This window comes from Martes martes (assembly GCF_963455335.1).
Source record: "Martes martes genome assembly, chromosome: 5".
Lineage (NCBI taxonomy): Eukaryota > Metazoa > Chordata > Mammalia > Carnivora > Mustelidae > Martes > Martes martes.
In genome coordinates, this window is record NC_137892.1 from 69,153,368 (window position 1) to 69,174,598 (window position 21,231).

The 21,231-nt window shown below is 42.3% G+C and overlaps 1 protein-coding gene across 1 annotated transcript in view; it reads right to left on the bottom strand.

The window, feature by feature from the left end:
* OCLN (occludin) overlaps positions 1–18,373 on the bottom strand; it is an 84,463-nt gene extending 66,090 nt beyond the window's left edge. Inside the window, exon 1 of the mRNA XM_080803909.1 lies at positions 18,235–18,373. The gene's annotated coding sequence lies outside the window, so the exon portion shown is untranslated. The remainder of the gene's footprint in view (positions 1–18,234) is intronic.
* Between the last annotated feature and the right edge of the window lie 2,858 nt (positions 18,374–21,231).

Below are 21,231 nucleotides of genomic sequence, written 5' to 3' on the forward strand. Positions count from 1 at the left end.
AGACCTACCTTCAGTTTGTTTTGTTTTGTGAATAACATTCCCCGAATACAAGCAGAAAAGAACTTTCTAGGGTCAGAGTAAGTTGAGACCATCGTCTGAAGAGGGAACGGGAGGGTTTCAGTCTGGAACAGGATACAGCCATAATTATGTGGATGATGCAGAGAAAGAGATTTGGGGCTGATTTTTGTTTTAATTGTATCACTGATCCTTGCAGGGGAAAATTGGCCTCGCAGGTTTTTTCAGGAACTGACCTTCCTGGATCTTTTAAGCTTAAAAAAAAGAGAGGAAAAAGTAAACATTAACCAACTACTGCAAATACAGGGTTCTTATATCTAATTTTAACTTCATGGGGGCTCTTTACCTCCTGTGTCCCCAAACTTTAAAAGGTACTAAAACTAGGGGCACCTGGGTGGCTTATTGAGTTGGGCGTCCGACTTTTGATTTTGACTTATGATCTTGGGGTACTGGGAATGAGCCCCACGTTGTTTCTGTGCCCAACGGGGAATCTGCTTGAGGATTCTTTTTCCCTCTCCCTCTGCCCCTCCACCCACTCACGCGCTCTCTCTCTCTCTCTCTCTCGGATAAATAAATAAATCTTTTTAAAAAGTACTAATAATAATCCTTAATTTATCACAAGGAATCCTGACCCTAGAAAAACCACTTGAACCGGGATGGTATGAAACTCATACTCCTAGCAGACCACAACCTTCTCCTGACATTTTCTTGGTTACGAATTACAATTCTCCTGTTATTCGTTACAGGGGTTTCTGCTTGGCAGCTCTTCCGACTTCATTTGGCGATTATTCAGGAGAAAGTTCAGGAGCCTGCAAAGGGAAACTCACTACAGCTCCTGAAATGTTGATGCTAACCCACACAGGGTGCGGTCTGAGTGGCACATTTGCGAGCTGTACATGAAAGGGACTAGTTAGTCACTCAAAAAATATTTACTCAGTACCAGCTACACACCCTCCAGACCCTGTTCTGAGCCCTGGAGATACCACGGACTCAAGTAAAACAGGGTTCCTCACAGAGGCTTATGCTTTAGTAGGGAGAAGACTTACAACAAAGACAATTAAACCAAAAACGAACAAGATAATTTCAAATAATGATGAATGACTTAAAGAAGTCAAACAGGCTGGGGCGCCTGGCTGGCTTAGTCAGAGGAGCATGTGACTCTTGATCTAAGGGTGAGAGTTCGAGTCCTGCTTTGGGGGTAGAGAATAAACAAACAAACAAACTTAAGAAAAAAAGAAGTGAAAACAGGCGAAGGGGACAGAGAGAGGGAGAGGCAGTGGACAGGAGCTACAGGAGGTAGCGCAGAGTGGACACCGGTGGCTGCCCCAAAGCAGTGACATTTGAGTTGAGACTTTAATGATGAGAAGGAGCCAGTCATGCAGAGATCTGAGCCAAGAACATCCTAAAGCAAAATTGGGGGCCACTTTAGACATTTAAAGAACAGGAGGCCAGGAGAGGGGGAGTTGAATCATGTTGGAGATGAAGTGTGCAGAAGGCAGAGGTCAGGCCTCAGATGCCATGCCACCTGCCTGTGTGTTTTCATCTAACTGAGTGAGAAGGCTTTGGAGGGCTTTAGGCATGTCATAGTAATGAATTTATGTGTTAGCATTTTGTGCAATTTTAACTGTCCACCTAAGCATTTTCCTGTTTTTTTAAATAATTTTTGGTAACGCTTGAGGACTTACCTTTGAAATTTGTAGCTTCTGAACAGAAAGGACTATACCTGAGCAAGAGAGCCAGGGTGATCTGAAACCAACTGATAGGATCTTGAGAAATCCAAACTGACTCCTACTTATCTTCCTACATGCATCTTAATTAGAAAGGTCGGCCTCGGTGCCTGAGAGGTATAAGCCGGTAAGGGGATGATTTCTGCAATAATCATAGGATTCTTTTCCATGCTTTTTCTATGTTTTCTGAAATTCCTCAGTGAAGGAGCATGTATTCTTTTTTTTTTTTTTTTTAAGATTTTATTTATTTATTTATTTGAGAGAGAGAGCAGAGAGGGGAAGAGAGGGCAAGAGCTGGGGTGGAGGGGAGGGAGAGGGAGAAGCAGGCTCCCCACTGAGCAGGGAGCCTGAGGATGTGGGACTCAATCCCAGGACCCAGGTATCATGACCTGAGCGAAAGGTAGATGCCTAACCACTGAGCCACCCAGGCACCCCGAGCATGTATTCTTTTTGACAGTTAGGAAGGTTTCCATTTTTTCCTAAGTTACTAAGCTGGAAAATTCAAATATAATGACAGAAAAGTTGAGAAGCTAGCACAATGAGCTATATCTTTCACCTAAATTCACTAGTTGTTAAGACTGTTGACATTTGCACTTGCACTCACGCGTGTGCACACACATGCTAATGTACATGGTAATTTTTTCCTCAATCATTTATACTCATTGGTATCTTTTTGGTTCGGACATTTAAAACTTACTTGCAGATGGGGGGGGTGACACTTTACCCCACATACTTCAGCGTGGACTCCTAAGAACCGAGACAGTCTCCTACACAGCCACAGTCAGTGTGTGCTGCTACAACAGAATACTGTAGACTGGGTGTGTTATAAACAACAGAAATTTCTTTCTCACAGTTTGGAGCATGGAAGTCAAGAGACCAGGCTGCCTGTATGGTCAGGTTCTGGTGAGAAGCCTTCCCCCAGATGCACATAGTAGTTTCCTCTTATCAGCTGAAGCGGGGGTAGATCTCTCTCTGGGGTCCTTTGGGAGGCCACTATTCCCATTCACAAGGGTCTACGCTCATGACCTAATTATCTCCCAAAAAGCCCACCTTCCAACACCATCAGGTTGGTTAGGATTTTAACATAAGAATTTCGGGGGAGGGGCGTCTGGGTGGCTCAGTGGGTTAAAGCCTCTGCCTTCAGCTCAGGTCATGATCCTGGGGTCCTGGGATGGAGCCCTGCGTCGGGCTTTCTGCCCAGGAGGGAGCCTGCTTCCTCCTCTCTCTGCCTGCCTCTCTGCCTACTTGTGATCTCTGTCTGTCAAATAATAAATAAAATCTTTAAAAAAAAAAAGAATTTCGGGGGATACAAACATTCAGATCATAGCAACCACCATACCATTAACAGACCCCCAAAAATGAACACTAATACATAATCATCTCTAATATGTAGAACATACTCACGTAGTTATAGTTGTTCCAGAAATGTCTTTTATGGTTTGTTGTTGTTGTTTAAAGATTTTATTTATTTGAGAGAGAGAGGGTGTGTGCACAAGCTGGGGGAGGAGCAGAGGAAGAAGAAAAGAAATTCTCAGACTCTGGAAGAGTGTGGGCCACAGCTGGGCTCGATCTCATGACTCCAAGATCACAACCTGAGCCAAAACCCAGAGTCGAATGCTCAACGGGCTGAGCTGCCCAGGCAACCCCATCGTTGCTGTTGTTGTTGTTGTTGTTGTTGTTTAAAGATTTTATTTATTTATTCGACAGACAAAGATCACAAGTAGGCAGAGAGGCAGGCAGAGAGAGGAGGAAGCAGGCTCCCCACAGAGCAGAGAACCCGATGCGGGGCTCCATCCGAGGACCCCGGGATCACGACCCGAGCCAAAAGCAGAGGCCTTAACCCACTGAGCCACCCAGGCACCCCGTTGCTGTTGTCTTAAATCCAGGAGCCAGGGGTGCCTGGGTGGCTCAGTGGGTTAGGCTCTCCATTTGGCCCTGGTCGTGGTCTCGGGGTCCTGGGGTCGAGTCCCGCAGTGCTGGGTCAAGTCCCGCAGTACTGGGTCAAGTCCCGAGTTGGGCTCTCTGCTCGGTGGGGAGCCTGTTTCCTCCTCTCTCTCTCTCTGTCTGTCTCTCTGCCTGCTTGTGGTCTTTCTCTATCAAATAAATAAAATCTTAAAAATCAATCAATCAATCAATCAATCCAGGAGCCAGGGTGCCTGGATGGCTTAGTCGGTTAAGCATCTGCCTTTGGTTCCAGGATCCTGGGATCGAGTCCCCACATGATTCCAGGATCCTGGGATCGAGTCCCCACATCAGGCTCCCTGCTAGTCTGCTTCCTCCTCTGCCTTTCCCCCTGCTCCTGCTTGTGCTCTCTCTCTCTCATAAACAAAAATAAAGAAATAAAATCTTTAAAAAAAAAAATCCAGGAGCCAGTCCAGGATTATTCCTTGGATTGCATTGTCATGTCTCTTTAGTCTCCTTAATTCTTGAATAGTCCCATTACAATTTCTGTCCCTCATGACATTCTCATTTTTAGAAAAAGAATCTGGTCCAGTTGTCCTGTTGGATGTCTCATGATCTGGATTTGTACACCCCCTCCCCCTGCTAAATGTTAAAGCAAACCTCACTAGAAAGAACACTATATAGATGATGGGGACTTTGTACTCCATCCCATCAGGAGGCTGACACTATGAAGCTGTCCCAGGATGAGTGATGCTAACTTTGAATCAGGTGGTATCTTCCCTTTATAATCAAGAAGTACTCCTTGGGGTCTTACTCTCTAGCAACCTTTCATCGTGAAAGCTCTCAGTGTCCATTGCTGGCTCCTGCCCGACTCAAGTGTTCCATCAGTCGGTGCATGGTGTCTGCTAGGACTAATCAAGAATTAGCATCAACACTATCGAGAGCCACCAAGAAAAAGAAAACACAAAGAATTTCCAAATGTAAGAAAAAGAAGGTGGAACACATTCTAAGTCATTACATATTGACCTCACATGAGAAAAGTTTCCTTTTTGAGGTACAATTTTTTTCTGTGTTGCCTTTAAAAAGTCAACCAGTTCCTGGGGCACCTGGGTGGCTTAGTCAGTTAAGTGTCTGCCTTGGGCTCAGGTCATGATCTCAGGATGCTGGGACTGAACTCCATGTCAGGCTCCTGGCTCAGTAGGGAGCATGCTTCATCCTTTCTGCCCTGCTTGTGCTCTTTCTCAAATAAATAAACAAAATCTTTTTTAAAAAGTCAACCAATTCCCTTACCTGCATAATATGTATACTGAGTGTTTATTTATGAAGGAGGGCAGGTGATGTGGGAAGAATGCAAAGCCTACTTTTGTAGAGCTCTCTTCCCTCACACAGCCTAGGAGATAAGGTGTACACTCATAAAAATGAAAAATAATAAAACAAAAGGACAGATAAGTGCTGTGTGAGTGGTAAAGATAAGAACACTCTCTTTTCTGAGTAAGTGCACCTGTTTACCTGGCTGTCTGTATGCTCTTCCTACTTGTGTCCATGCGACTTGCCCTTTGTTCACACTAATTCTTCTATCTGGAATGTTCTTCTTCCACCTTTGCATCTGCAGGCTCATGTATTAAGATATTGCCGCTGCTTCAAGACTGAGCTACCCCATCTTCTATTAAAAAAAAAAAAGCAACAAAGACACTTCTTTAGTTTCTCCTCTTCTTTATTTTTTTTTAATTTTTAAAAATATTTTATTTATTCATTTGACAGGGAGAGTACAAGCAGAGGAAGAAGGAGAAGCAGGCTCCCCAACGAGCAGGGAGCCTGACGCGGGACTCGATCCCAGAACCCCGGGATCATAACCTGAGCCGAAGGTAATGGCCCAACCAACTAAGCCACCCAGGCGCCCTCTCCTCTTCTTTAAACAGTGGTTTCTCCCAGTTCTGCACAAATTCCAGAATCAACTTACCTAAATCTTTTGGCTGCTCAGTGTTACACCACTTTCTAACTTGGATTATGTAAGTGTGTGGCTCCTTCTAGACTGTATGCTGACTGAGGGTGAGCTCCCCTTCTGCCTTGCCTGGGTTCCCAGCGGGCCCCTCTCTCTGGTATTTTGCACTTGTCTTACTTTGAGTAAATGAACAACGGTCAATGCTTCAATAAACTGTCCTTACTTTTATTGGGGCTGAATTATGCTGGTAATAATCTTGATGAGAAACTCTGCACTTGGCCTCTGTGCTTATTTTTTTCCAAATGTGTTCCTTATAGTAGTAAGTTAACCAGGAAGTTTCCTTTACTCCCTTCCTCTAGACAGAGGGAAAAAAATAACAGGAAACCAACCCACAGCAAACAATGAAGATGCATATCAAATATTTATTCCTTTCCGTCCTAGAGGAGTTAGCACAATATTAGGTCATCATGGTACCACTTGAAACAATCAAAGTTGCTTTGAGCTTTAAGAACTTTCAGTAGAGCAATTTGGCTGTTTTTATTGAAATGAGGTCAAGTTAAAACACAGCCTTTTAACAGAAATCAGTAGATATTATTCCAAGTGTCCACATGTGTCGCTTGAAAGCCATGCTTGGTCTCAACCTTGTGATTCAGGAACTAGGTCTGAGGCTGTTGGCAGATAACTTCCTTTCTTTCTGTGCTCCTATACATTTTGGACATGGTAAGAAAAGAAATAGGAACTACCAAGTAACTTTCCTGTGTCACTACGACATCACAAGTTAAATATTAACTCCATCTTGCAGATAAGAAAACTCAGTTTCATAGACAATAAAAACTTGCTTCAAATTACACAGCTAGGAAAGGTTAAAGCCAGGATTCAAAAATACATGTCTTTTGGACCCAAATCCATGCCATCATCACAGGAGCATGCTTTTAACAGATTTTTTAAAAAATTTGAGATAGAGGGGGGCGCCTGGGTGGCTCAGTAGGTTAAGCCTCTGCCTTCGGCTCAGGTCATGATCCCAGGGTCCTGGGATCAAGCCCCGCTTCAGGCTCTTTGCTCAGCAGGGAGCCTGCTTCCCCCTCTCTCTCTGTCTGCCTCTCTGCCTACTTGTGATCTCTTTCAAATAAATAAATAAAATCTTAAAATAAAATAAAATAAAATAAAATTTGAGAGAGAGTGAGAAGGAGAGAGACAGTGAGCAAGAGAGAGAGAGACAGACAGAGCATGAGGAGGGGGGAGGAACAGAGGGAAAGGGAGAAGGGATCACGAAGGGATCAGCCCAAGGCAGCACTTAACTGACTGAACCACCTAGGTGCCCCAGGACTGTGCTTTTGTTAGATGCCTGCCCCCTATTCCAAAGTGTGAGGTCCTTCGGTCCATAATACCTACCATAATGACTGGAGCATGAATACTGGATATATTCGAGTATTTCCCCATTTCCATTTCTCCTTTCCTCTATCTCACCGAATGTCAAGTTCAGTCTTATATTCATCCTCCCCATACAGCCAGAGGCTTCAGAAGAAGCTGACTCCGCCCCAGCTCCATCAGTGGGAAACTGGACACCCTGCTCCACTGCTGTTGGCAGCCATCTTACAACCACAAGGGGAATCAACATAGACAGCATCAGGTCCACACCAGACATGGCAGAGACAAGAGAACCAAGAAAAACCAGAGCCTAGAGTCCACTCTGGATTTCCACTAATGTGAGATAACACATTGCCTTATTCTTTAAACTACTTCAAAAGTGTTCATTGTTGTTGCATTGAGCTGAAATGGTCCTGATACAGACAGTGTGTGTACTTCATACATGTCCATTGATGAATATTTCTTTTGCATCAGGAATAGCCCTTCCAAGGTGGGTATCATCACCCTCGTTTTCTGGATAAGGAAATTAAACCTCAGCAGGTTAAGTGATTTGCTTAAGGTCACAGAACTGGTGAGGTTAAAAATGAATTTGGAACTCAAACTAGGATCTTTTGATCCGTGGGTCCCTTACCTCCCACACAAATGAAGTGGGTGTAGGTCTTCACTCTGTGACAACCTTTTGCTTAAGGAAGAACTTACAAGAAGTGATAAGACCATTTCTTGGCAAGATTAATTTTTCTACCTCGTTTACTAAACAGATATTTCCACAAACTTTTGTTGACATTGACCAAAACATCCATGTCCAAAATGGCCAAGCAATCATGGTGATTCAATCAACATAGTCTAGGTTGTGCTGAATTAACAAAAGCCTCACAAAGTCTTGGTGCCTAAACACAACAAATATTCATTTTTGTTCATGCTCCATATCTAAAGAGGGTTGGTTAGGCACACTGCATCAGAGTTTTCTTACTCTAAGACCCAGGCTGTCAGAGAAGCCACCATTTCAAATGTTACCAAACACAGTAAAGGAAAAGAAAGTTCTGGAGGCTCTCACACGGACAGTTAAATGCTTTAGGTCAGAAGTGATGCAAGTCACTTTCATTAACCATATACTGCCAGAACTAGACCTATGGTTCCACCCAGCCACAGTCTTCTGTGTGCCTGGAAGGGGAAGAAAACCGGGTACCTAAGTGGTAAGCAGCAGTCATGACCACACCGCTGGTTATACTGATGACTGTGCTAATGTTTGTTCTCCTTTTTTTTTTTTTTAAAGATTATTTATTTATTTGATAGACAGAGATCACAAGTAGGCAGAGAGGCAGGCAGAGAGAGGAAAGGAAGCAGGCTCCCCGCTGAGCAGAGAGCCTGATGCGGGGCTCGATCCCAGGACCCTGAGATCATGACCTGAGCTGAAGGCAGAGGCTTTATCCTACTGAGCCACCCAGGTGCCCCTAACGTTTGTTCTTAAACGAAGACAACATAATGTAAAATGTAGAGCTTACAAATTTCACAGAGCCCTTCAAAACACTTTGCCAAAGGGCACCTCAGTGGTTCAGTGGTTAGAGTCTCTGCCTTCAGCTCAGGTGGTGATCCCAGAGTCCTGGGATCGAGCCCCGCATTGGGCTCTCTCCTCTGTGAGGAGATGGCTTCCTTCTCTCTCTCTGCCTGCCTCTCTGCCTGCTTGTGATCTCTGTCTATCAAACAAATAAATAAAATCTTAAAAAAAAAAAAAAAACACTTCACCAAGGTACTTTTACTAACATTTTATCTGCACCACAACCCTATGACAGCATGTGAGCACATCAAAGTGTCGTCAAACACAGGACAAATATTAGCCTTAGAAATAAGACAATACATGAGGTTTCCTTTGCCAGATTCCACAACTCAATAAATTAATAGGACACATGGTAAGAGTCATCCATTACACACACACACATAGTTAGGCTGAAAGATAGAGGTAGCCTGGTTACCTACCACACCATGGCCTTCCAGGGACAAAACCATATGACGCCTTCTAAGAAGTAGTGAAAGAATGACCAAAATGTCTCTCTCTTCTTTCCTTCCCCTGTGACATCAGTGATGGCAGCAAGAAAGAAGAAAAGAGGAAGACTTCCTAAGGGAACTGGACTAGAATTGAGGAGACCCAGTTATACTCAGTTCTGTCAGAAAGCAGCTATGTTTTTTAAAAAGTTGTATTTATTTATTTATTTATTTAGAGCATGAGAGCTGGGGGAGGGGCAAAGGGAGAGAGAGAAAGAGAGAAACAAGTTCCCCGCTGAGTGCAGAGCCCAAAAGTGGGTCATGGCGGGAGTGGGGGGTGGACTCTAGCCCATCACCCTGAGATCATGACCTGAGCCAAAACCAAGAGTTGGTTGCTTAACCAACTGAGTCACCCAAACACCCCAGAAACCAGCTATGTAACTTTAAGCCAGTTTTTTACTGTCTTTACCAGTGATAATAAAATGTATATTATTTTAAAAGATTTTGTTATATATTACTTTTATTATACATTTTATTATTTATTTTTAATAATGTCTATTATTATTATAAGAGATTTTAGAAATATAAAGTGCTCTAAGTAATTAGTCATCCAATACTAAGCTGTTCTTTGTGCTTGGTCTTGGGGGAATACAAGAATAAAGACATGATCTATGCCATGGGCATCTGTTGTTTTTGCATGGCTGGTTTCTGTTAAGAACACCCAGCTCAGGGGAGCCTTCAGCTTAGGTCATGATTCTGGACTCCTGGACGGGATAGAACCCCAAATCACATGGGGCTCCCTACACATCAGGGCATCTGCTTCTCTCTCTCCCTCCACCCCTCCCTCCACTCATGCTCTCTCTTTCTCTCTCTCTCACTCTGTCTCTCTCTCAAATAAATAAAATCTTTAGGAGCATGTGGGTGGCTCAGTGGGCTAAAGCCTCTGCCTTGGGCTCAGGTCATGGTCCCAGGGTCCTGGGATCGAGCCCCACATCGGGCTCTCTGCTCAGCGGGGAGCCTGCTTCCCAGCCTCTCTCTCTGCCTGCCTCTCTGCCAGCTTGTGATCTGTGTCTGTCAAATAAACAAATAGAATCTTAAAAAAAAAATAAAATAAAATCTTTAAATTTTTTTTAATTTATTTTTTTAAAGATTTTATTTATTTATTTGACAGAGACAGAGATCACGAGTAGGCAGAGAGGCAGGCAGAGAGAGAGAGGGCGGGAAGCAGGCTCCCCACTGAGCAGAGAGCCCAAAAAAATAAAATGTTTAAAAAAGAAAAAGAACACATAGCTCTTCCTTTGAAGACTTGTCCCTTCCCCTACTTCATGAGGTCTGCCAGAGCTGTCAGTCACGATGCTGTGTCCCCACAGCAGTGGGTAGACTAATGAGATGTGGCGATTGGCTCAAAGAGGGACGTGAGACCCAATCAAGGCTTCCCAGACATGTGGAGAGAATTGCTGGAAGAGAATGTCCTGTAATCCTGGACATAACCATGGCGCATGGGGGGCTGAGCCATTTTCCTCAGTTACACAGGATTATAAATAGAGGAAGATGAGACTAATATGCTGTGAGAAGCAGAGAAGACAGGATGGGCTGCCAGGGAGCACTGAAGCCAAGTCAACTCCTGAACTGTTCCATCCTCTAAATCAGTTCATTCAGTCAGTCTCACTTTCTCACCCTGCTTTGTAAATACAACCCCGGGCTCAACTCGCACCTTATCTCTTTATCCAAATATTCTCTGGCCAGTCCAGCCTAAGGTAGCCTCTCTGGAACTCCCCTCCCCCTCTCCAGAATTCCTGGCTCTACTGGGCTCTGTTAATCCTGAGATAAGCTCTATAAAAAAGTGCTTAAGAAAGAAGGATTACATAAATGTAAAAGTATCTGTTGTAAAAGTAAAGTAAAAGTGAAAATGGTGTGTGTTGAATTGTCAAACATATTCCCTCATCCTGAGGTCAGCAGAATTAAAAACGCTCTTCAAACTGCTTTAAATACCAAAGAGCATTCTACTTGCTAATACCAGCTCACTTCATCCTTCTCAAACCCTGTCTAGCCTTCACATTCTTTCAAGTTTGTCTCAACCAAGCTTTGTTATTACTGAGAACATCTGGGCCACTTCCCGCTTCTCGAATGGTCTCTAGAGTCAACCGTCTTCTTTTGTCCTCCACTCCCTCTCCCCACATTACACACCCTCTCAGAGTTAGCTTTTGCTCTGCAAGTGCACCTCCTATGGGGCTGTCCACTAATCCCCAAACTGGAAGTCCTTTCCTTGGTTCCTGGGTTCAAAAATGCAGGAGTTCCTTTTTTCTTTTTAAGGAGTAAATTTTTATAGAACACCAAGTCATTCAAGTTATTAAAGGTAACTCATCTTTGCTATTCATGAACCACAGCATTGGCCCTTCACTCAAGTTTACACAGAACTTTATTAGGCATTGTGCTGAGAAGCTGAGTTGCCAGCAACTTTGCAAAGCTCCCACTACGCAATTACCCAGATAGTTGGAATTCCTTAGTTTTCCAGCTAGAAGGCTTTGCTAAGGTGCATTATCAGTGTTGACTCAGGTTGGTCTTTAGGTATTAGGTTGGCTTAGTCCTTCCTTGAAATGTCAATTATTGTTAGTCTAGCTTTATTATTGTCCTTTGGTGTGTTGCTTTGCTAACCATATAGTTTTTTAAGGCTTTACTGTACCACTAGGATTTTGGAGCCATAATTTTCAAGGAACTAGATTCTAAGATATGTATGGTTTGTATCCTAATAGAACTCCTTTATACCTGTATAGCTAAATCAGATGTTTTTATAATTCCCTAGAATGTGCTCATATTATGACACTTCATTGTTTATATGCTTTTCATGAATGTGTGTTCTTTATATAACTATGATCTGGAATCCAGATTAAGTGTAATGAAACCACTGGATGATTTTTATATTTATAAGACATTGTTTTACAATATAAAATCATGTGAGCAAGCTCATATTCTTCTGTTATCAAGTAAATGGTAAGTGTCTGAGGAAAAACATATTAATGATACACACCTTGTCTAAAATGTGGTATCATTTTGTGATGTTATATTGACATTTATTGTTCTGTTTAAAATATATTGCTATTCTAGACAAGGGTGCCAAGGCTATTCAGTGGGGAAAGGACAGTCTTTTCAACAATTGTTGTTGAGAAAACCAGATATCCATAAGCAAGGAAAGGAAGTTGTATGCTTACCTTCGACTGTATAAAAAAATTAACTCAGGGTTATTATATTGCCAAATTGCTACCTATAGAGGATGCAACAATTTATACTCCTTTTCCTAAAAATGTAAATGATGGTTTCCCAAACTCTGGTCAACAGGGGATTATCACATCTTTGGTACTCTGATAAATGACAAAAGAGCATTTTGGCTTAATTCTAATTTGCATTATCTAATAATAGTGAGGTGAGCTGAACAACTTTGCATATGTTTAACAAGCCATTTGTACTATTTTTCAGTGAACCATCCCAATCCTTTCCAAATTTTCTATTGTATTATTCATCTTTATTGATTTATAGGGACTCTATTTATTAATGAAATTAGCCCTGTGATGGACATTGGGGAGGGTATGTGCTATGGGGAGTGCTATGAATTGTTTAAGACTGATGATTCACAGACCTGTACCCCTAAAACAAATAATACATTATATGTTAATTAAAAAAAAAAAACACTTTACCAGATACAAGAGAAAAAATAATGATATTCCTGAAGGAATACCAACCCCTTCCCAGGCTTTTTTTTTTTTTTTTAAGATTTTATTTATTTATTTGACAGAGATCACAAATAGGCAGAGAGGCAGGCAGAGAGAGAGGGGAAAGTAGGCTCCCCGCCGAGCAGAGAGCCCCATGCGGGACTCGATCCCAAGACCCCGAGACCACGACCCGAGCCGAAGGCAGAGGCCCAACCCACCGAGCCACCCAGGCGCCCCCCCCAGGCTTTTTTATATCACCACTGATCATAGGGCTCTAGTATGTTCTCAGTGTTTATTTGTCTGCTGGTGCTAATTGCCTTTTTAATACTACTACTATTCACTGTCACATTACATCCTATGCTTTCTTATTTACTTGAAAAATATTTATAAAACAAAACAGAACAAAAAAACAAATTAGCCCTTTGCACTACAAATGACAGATTTTTTTCCCTGGTGTGTCACCTGTCACTTTTCTTTTGCTTTTTGGTGTTTTGGGGGGAGGTGTGGGGCATTGCCATGAAAACATGTCTTGAGATACTGTACACCCAAATTTCAGATGGATCACAGAATTACTCGTAAAGAATGCCAATATTAACAGGAAACCATGGAAGAACTTTCTTTTAGTTTCAAAGTAGGAAGGGCCTTTCAAAGAATGAATTAAAACCCCCCAAAGACTGATAAATTTGATTCTATGAATAAAGTATGTCCTTATGGCAACGTCTGATCGACTAACGCTCAATACCTTAGGATGTAACCTTATTTGGGAATAGAGACCTTGCAGATATAGTTAAGGTAAAATGATTCCTACTGGAGTAAGGTGGGTCCTGAATCCACCATGATTAGTGTCCTTATGAGAAGAGAAGAGAAGAGAAGAGAAGAGAAGAGAAGAGAAGAGAAGAGAAGAGAAGAGAAGAGAAGAGAAGAGAAGAGAAGAGAAGAGAAGAGAAGAGAAGAGAAGAGAAGAGAAGAGAAGAGAGAGAAGAGAAGAGAAGAGAAGAGAAGAGAAGAGAAGAGAAGAGAAGAGAAGAGAAGAGGAGAGGAGAGGACTTGGAGATAGAGACCCAGGGAAGACACCACATGACAATGGAGACAGAGATCCGTTGTGCTGCAGCTAGAAGCCAAAGAAAGCGGAGCATGGTCACCAACCACCAGAAGCTAGGAAAGACACAGAGAAAGATTCTCCCCTGTGGGTTTCAGAGGGAACACCACCCTGCTATCACCAGAACTGTTCAACAGTATATTTCTGTTGTTGTAAGCCACCCAGATGGTGGTACTTTGTTACAGTAGCCCTAGGAAACGAAGAAACCCAGCTTCCTTTCTGGCTGGGTCAGACAACTAGTCTTTTTTTTTTTTTTTTAAGATTTTATTTATTTATTTGATAGACAGAGATCACAAGTAGGCAGAGAGGCAGACAGAGAGAGAGGAGGAAGCAGGCTCCCCTCTGAGCAGAGAGCCCCAGGCGGGCTCAATCCCAGGACCCTGGGATCATGACCTGAGCCGAAGGCAGAGGCTTTAACCCACTGAGCCACCCAGGCACCCCAGACAACTAGTCTGATCGCATGAAAGGTTTTGTTCTGAATCACTCTGGGAAAACGCATGGAGGTATAAAACACAGGGTACATTTACTTGCCTAGAAGTATTCTTATGGTGATACATTGTGCAATGTATAGAATTGTTGAATCACTGTATCAAACACCTGAAATGAATAGAACATTGTATGTTAATTATATTGGGATTAAAAAGGTAAATAAATAGGGCGCCTGGGTGCCTCAGTGGGTTAAGCCTCTGCCTTCAGCTCAGGTCATGGTCTCAGGGTCCTGGGATCGAGCCCCGCATCGGGATCTCTGCTCAGCAGGGAACCTGCTCCCCTCTCTCTCTGCCTGCCTCTGCCTACTTGTGATCTCTCTCTCTGTCAAATAAATAAATAAAATCTTAAAAAAAAAAAGGTAAATAAATAAAAGTTTGTTAAAGTGGCCTCCTCTGACCCCCCACTTTTAGGTAGCCATACAACTCTCCTCTTTGACATCATAATTCCTCTCTGATACTAATCTTATTTACCTTTGTCTGCTTCACGAGAACACAAACTGCATGACAGGGAGAATTTTCCTTCCTGTTCACCACTCTGTCCTGAGGTGATCCCTAAAAGATGGTAGATAATCAATACTATTTGGATGATGAAAGAATAAAAATCATAAAGAAGGGGTGCCTGGGTGGCTCAGTGGGTTAAAGCCTCTGCTTTCGGCTCAGGTCATGATCCCGGGGTCCTGGGATCGAGCCCCGAGTCGGGCTCTCTGCTCGGCGGGGAGCCTGCTTCCTCTCTCTCTCTGCCTGCCTCTCTGCCTACTTTAGATCTCTTTGTCAAATAAATAAATAAAATCTTAAAAAAAAATCATAAAGAATTCTAGCACATCACTGACTCTGTGCCCTAAGTCATGTTCTGGATCTGTTCCAGCTCTCTGGGTCTTCATCCGTGAAATGGGGAGAAGGGTCCATGCTGCAGGTTGGGGAGAACGGGGGCCACGGGGAGTGGTGGTGTTTTTGGGGAGCAATCAACCAGACTGTAAGCTCTACTGGGTTCCCCACCAGACTGATTTACTGCCGTGTGCCCCATAGCTACTGTAGCCTGACACATAGTAGGTGGTCAATAAATTTACTGAGTAAGTGAATGGAAGACCTCAGGACGTGAGGGTTTGGAGAAATACTTGGAATGTAAAACCTGGTACTGAAGTGGATGTTGGGGAGATTAAAGTAATGACGCCATATCCTCTCCTCAGCCTTGGGAACTGGTGTGAGCTGTCCACAGATTTTAACACTTGTGAAGCAAAGGAAATAACACCCCTCCGGGGCTTTTGAACCGTCAAGCCTTACCCTTGGATTTCCACCACGCCAGCCCCTCAGAGAAGAAAAGGCAGACTTTCAAAGCTGGCAAAATAACAAAGTTTGGCATTTTAAATGGAAACAAAAACAAACATGAACAAGCCTTTTTCCACTTCTCAGCCTCCTCCAGGCAAAGGTTTAATAAGTAAATATTTGCCTTCTATCCTCTCAAAAAAACCCACACCACTTTTCTCCTTACAACTTAATATATTAAATTAAGTGCGTATGTGATATTAAAATATATATGATTTCAGTCTCTCCCCCATTCCTTCTTTTTGGAAGATTTCATTCATTTTGACAGAGACACAGCAAGAGAGGGAACACAAGCAGGGGGAATGGGAGAGGGAGAAGCAGGCTTCCTGCTGAGCAGAGAGCCTGATGCAGGGCTTGATCCCAGGACCCTGGGATCATGACCTGAGCCTAAGGCAGACGCTTAATGACTGAGCCACCCAGGTGCCCCTGTTTTCAGTCCCTTCTTAATAGTTATTTTATAGATTAACAAAACCCAGGAATTTAAAAATTATTTATGTATTCATATTATGTAAAGATTTTGTTAAGTGATTTTTGGAGAATTTTTTAACTGTTCCCGCCTTCTTGTTTGGAAAATATGTTGAATGATTATAATGAAATGGTAGATAGAAATCATTTTCTATAAAGTTAGATATATAGATATAACCGTTTTTTGTGTTGCTATTTTGAAAAGATGTATTTTTGTCAGCATGGTGCTTTGGTTATTTGTAACATTCATGGGACTGTCTCAACACTCAAATGCTTGTATCGTCAGTGTAAAGACTTCAACTAGACTGCAAACAAGGCAAAGGTTACATTGTGAAAGTAAATATTTCATTGCTTCTTAAAATAACTCTGCCAGCCACAATATTCCCATAAAACAGTGTTTCTAAAACCAGCTCCAAGGGTGAAAACCATAACTGGGTGTTTAAAAAAATTTTTAAACTCTATCTCTAAAAGTTTACTTCTGAAAAATGACTTTCATAATCTTAGTCAATATTTGTACATCTAAATTTCCATTCCTCAGTGTCTCTGAAAGTGCCCTGTCACAGTGTACTCCTAATTTCATTCTTAGGTCTTACAGTATGTTCACTAAGTGTATACTCTATCTGCTTCAGACTCTTTTGACCTAGAAGGTCCTTGAATGATACCCTGGAGCACTCCTTCCCCCACTACAAGCCAGAATACCTCTGAAACTTCTCCCTTCATTTCCTGGTGGTTCATGGACACTCAGGTTTAGAGTACAGAGGCCAGCAGCAGCCTTGGATACCACGGTACCCAGAAAACACAGGCCTGAAAAGAGACTTGACTTTTGTTGCTTGCCATTTTTGTATATGTGACCTACTGTCCTGACCTAATCTGGCAAGGCCAGCCAGCAGTCTGTCATGCCTGTTGACTTAAGCACACCCCCCCCCAACATTAAGTTCCCATCAGATTTTATTATTTTATATTATGCTTCTGAAGATAATCTAGTTAAGATTATTTTCTGGAGTCTATAGATTTTTCTGATGAACAAACATGGATTTATTCAAGTTCAAAACTAAATCAAGTCCAGAATAAAGAACGTTTACAACTCAACAATGAAAAAAAAAAAAAAACAATAAAAAGGAGGACAAAGGTCTTACGTAGACATTTCTCCACCGAAAATATACATGTGACCCATAAACACATGAAAAGATGCTCCACATTTCTAATCATTAGGGAAACACACAACAAAACCATAATGAGATATCCCTTCACACTCACTAGGATGGCCATTTTAAAAAAGAGAGAGAGAAAGTAACAAGTGTTGGTGAGAATGTCAAGAAATTGGAACTCTCATGCACTGCCGAAGGGAATATAAAATGGTGCAACCACTGTGGAAAAGAGTTTAATGGTCCCTCAAGAAATTAAACAAAGAATTACCACATGATCCAGCGATTTTGCTCCTACATATATAAACCAAATAGCTGAAAATGGGGATTCAAACATATCAATATTCATAGCAGCATTATTCACAATAGCCGAAAGATGGAAACAATCCATATCTATCAACAGATGAATGAATAAGCAAATACCCTACCACAAGCGAAGAGAACTCATTGGCATAAATAAAACCATATTAGAAAAAAAGCGTATTTTGTGACAATTTGCTAATAATTTGCAAATGTTTGGTCTGCTACTGTGTGCTAAGACACTGTCCTAAGTGTGCTTTACATGTTTTAGTTCAATTAATCTTTACAAAGGCCTTAGGGGCAAGTGATATTATTCTCATTATACAATAAGAAACCTGAGGCACGGAGAGGTGAAGTCGCTTGGCAAAGATTACACAGCATGTAAGTGGCACTGTCAGGATTTGGACCCAGACAGTCTGGTTCCAGAGCCAGTACTCTCAACCACTCCATTCCAACTTCCCACAAAGTTCCTGAGCATATGGTATACAAATGAACTCTGTGAGAGAAAGAAAACATGGTTATGTCTCATGGGTAGTGTAACCAAAGCACTTACTTTGTAACAGGAGGTGCTCAAGTCACAGACAGCTAACATTGCAAAAGGGAGATGGGTAGACCAGGGAAGCATTGCAAATTACTCCAGCCTCGACACGAATTGATGAGGACTTGAGTGTCCCCCAAATTTTCAATGGTCCAATCATGCAGTACCAGTTTCTCATCATGAGAAGAGGGAAAATCAAGGAGCCCCCTATAGGGACTCCTGAAGAGTCACTCACCCACGCTGGCATGTTGACCATAGACACCGACAAAAACCCTTTTGCAGTATGTGATCTCTCCAAATTCTCTGCTCTCAAGCCCTCAGGCCCCAGGGTTTCTAAGAAAATCCTAGATATCACCACTGATTGCACGAGCAGCCACAGACCATTTCCACCACACTGTTGTATCTGGGCGGCTAAATCCCACAGCGGGCACCTTCCAAATAGTTTTGAAGGCAGTTCTGCATAGCTTCATCCCACGGCTTAACTTGGGCTTGCCCTCTGGCAAGATCAATCTGCAGAGTACGCTTGAATATTAACAACACTGGCAGGCTTCCTGGTCACGAACAAGATGTAAATAGAGAAGTGCTGCTGCTTTTCACACATTACCAACAAACAGTATTTCCTCACCAGTTGTCCATCCTGCAGCCCCTTGGCCTATGCACAAAGGCAGTTCATGGGCACGGATACAGCAATGTTGGAGGAAAAGCATGTCAACAGGTAAAAATAATTTTAAGGTTCACTCATTTGTAAACTTTCTGTTTTTGAGCTGCTCACAGAGGAAAAGGTGGAGAAAATGGTTAGAATCTGCCATCTCAGATGGGGACTCAGTTCAAAGTCACAAACACAATCTTGGATCTCAAACAGGACTCATCAAGCCAACAGTTTTAAGACTGTTGTGTTGCTCTAGTTATAAATGTTCTCCAGAGACTGCTAGAAAACTAAGCAGTTTCCTTTTTTTTTTTTTTTTTTAAAGATTTTATTTGTTTATTTGACAGAGAGAGATCACAAGTAGGCAGAGAGGCAGGCAGAGAGAGAGAGGGAGAAGGAAGCAAGCTCCCTGCCGAGCAGAGAGCCCAATGCAGGGCTCGATCCTAGGACCCTGAGATCATGACCTGGCCCAAAGGAGAGGCTTAACCCACTGAGCCACCCAGGTGTCCCTAAATTTTTTAAATAATTATTTTTTATATAAAACAGACATATGTTAGGGGCAAAAAGTGAGTAAATCTCAAGGGTAGAGTGAAACAAATATTTAAATATGTATGTACCTGTGTAACTACCATCAAGAACAGTATACAGAACATTCTCATACCTCAGAATGCTCCCTCATACCCCTTTCCCAGTTAATAACCAGCTCTCCTGGATTTAAAAAAAAACAAAAACCTGAAAAAACCTGGGAGCCTGCCTGGCTCAGTTAGTAGAGCATTCAACTCTTGGTCTCAGGGTCCTGAGTTCAAGCCCCATGTTGGGCATGCAGCCTACTTTGAAAAAATAAATTAATAAAATAACTGGCTCTCCTGAAGTCATCCCTATTTGTAGGTCGCCCTTGCTTAATTTTGCCTCTTTGGGGGTTTTAGATAAGTTGTGCACTGTGCATTCTTGTCTGGCTTTTGTTCAACACTATGTCACGGTTTACATGAAACAGCAATTTGTCCTTTTTTATTGCTCTGTTATATTCTATGACTGTATCATAATTTATTCTTATTTCTACTACTCAGCTGGTTTTTTAAAGATTTTGTCTATTCATAAATTTTTATTTATAAATGATAAAATAAAATAAATAACCTATTAATAATAATTATAGTAATAATCAATAAATAATAAATATTATTTATAATTTATTTATTTATTTATTTATTGAGAGAGAGAGAGCATGCGCGCACAAGCAGGTAGAGCAGTGGGCAGAGAGAGAAGCAGACTCCTGGCTGAGCAGAGAGCCCGATGTTGAACTTGATCCCAGGACCCTGAGATCATGACCTGAGCCAAAGGCAGATGTTTAACCAATTAAGCCACCCAGGCATCCCTCGACTGTTTCTTTTTAATGAAGATTTTATTTATTTATTTTAGAGAGAGAAAGTGTGTGAGCACAAGCAAAGTGTGTGCGAAGCAGACTCCCCGATGAACCAGGAGCCCAAGGCAGGGCTGGATCTCATGACCCTGAGTCGAAAGCAAGAGTTAAACATTTGACTGAGCCACCCAGGTGCCCCTCTACAATTCTACTGTTGATGGACATCTGGGTTATTGCCTATTTGGGGCTATTATGTGTAAAGCTGCTAAGAACATTCTGTACATGTCTTTGGCAAACATATATACTCATTTCAATAAGTACAGGAGTCTTAGGGTATATAATACAAAAATTTGACCTATTCTGGTAATGCCAGGAAATTATTGTACTAAAACACTTTTTGGGTGCTAATGTTTTCTGAATCTCAAACCTGGAGGTCAGGAACACATCTCCTATGTCTAGGAAGTTAGTTGGGGACACTTTCTGCCTTTTCTCTCAGTCCTGGAAGTGCTAAGGTTAAAGATGTTTTGGCACTGGCTGTCACTTATGTATTTGGACTCTTCATAAATGAGTAAGATAAAGCCCTGACTACACTCACAATTCAGACAACTACTATTCTGTAGGCGATAGCTGTTTTCCTTTTCCTGTCAGCATCCAAATCCCTTCATAGTTTGGGGAATTCCCCAAGGGATGACTCTCGGTTGCAAGGCCCAGCCCACGTACTGAAGTTGAAAAGGCCCTTCTACCACCGTCTCCTTTGTAACCAGAGCACGGCAAGTGACCTGCTTGCATGGATCCACCCGTCGCTCTCAATCACCTGAGTCTGAGTCATGAGTCTTCCCGGCACCCAAGAATGGTAGAGTTGGCGGTGCATTTGGCACACAGAGGGCAGCGGGAACAGCAGAGCTGCTCCCAGCAGATGGGACTGTAGGTGTCATTTTCGACATTGTTCCTGATGCATGGCCTCCAACTCAGTTCTTCAGCCGTCCCAGCCATGCTGTGAGCTAGGCAGTAGATGCTAATCCATTCCTTTTGTACTTCAATCAGCCAGCTTTGGTTTCTGTGGCTTATAACTAAGAACCCTGACTGCCAGATCCTCCTAAGCAAATTCTCCTATTAATGATGATTACAAGTATTTGCTGTTACTACAGAACTAGAACAAAAAAACCCTAAAGATTGTATGAAGTCACAAAAGACTTTGAACAGCGAAAGCAATTTTGAGAAAGAACCAC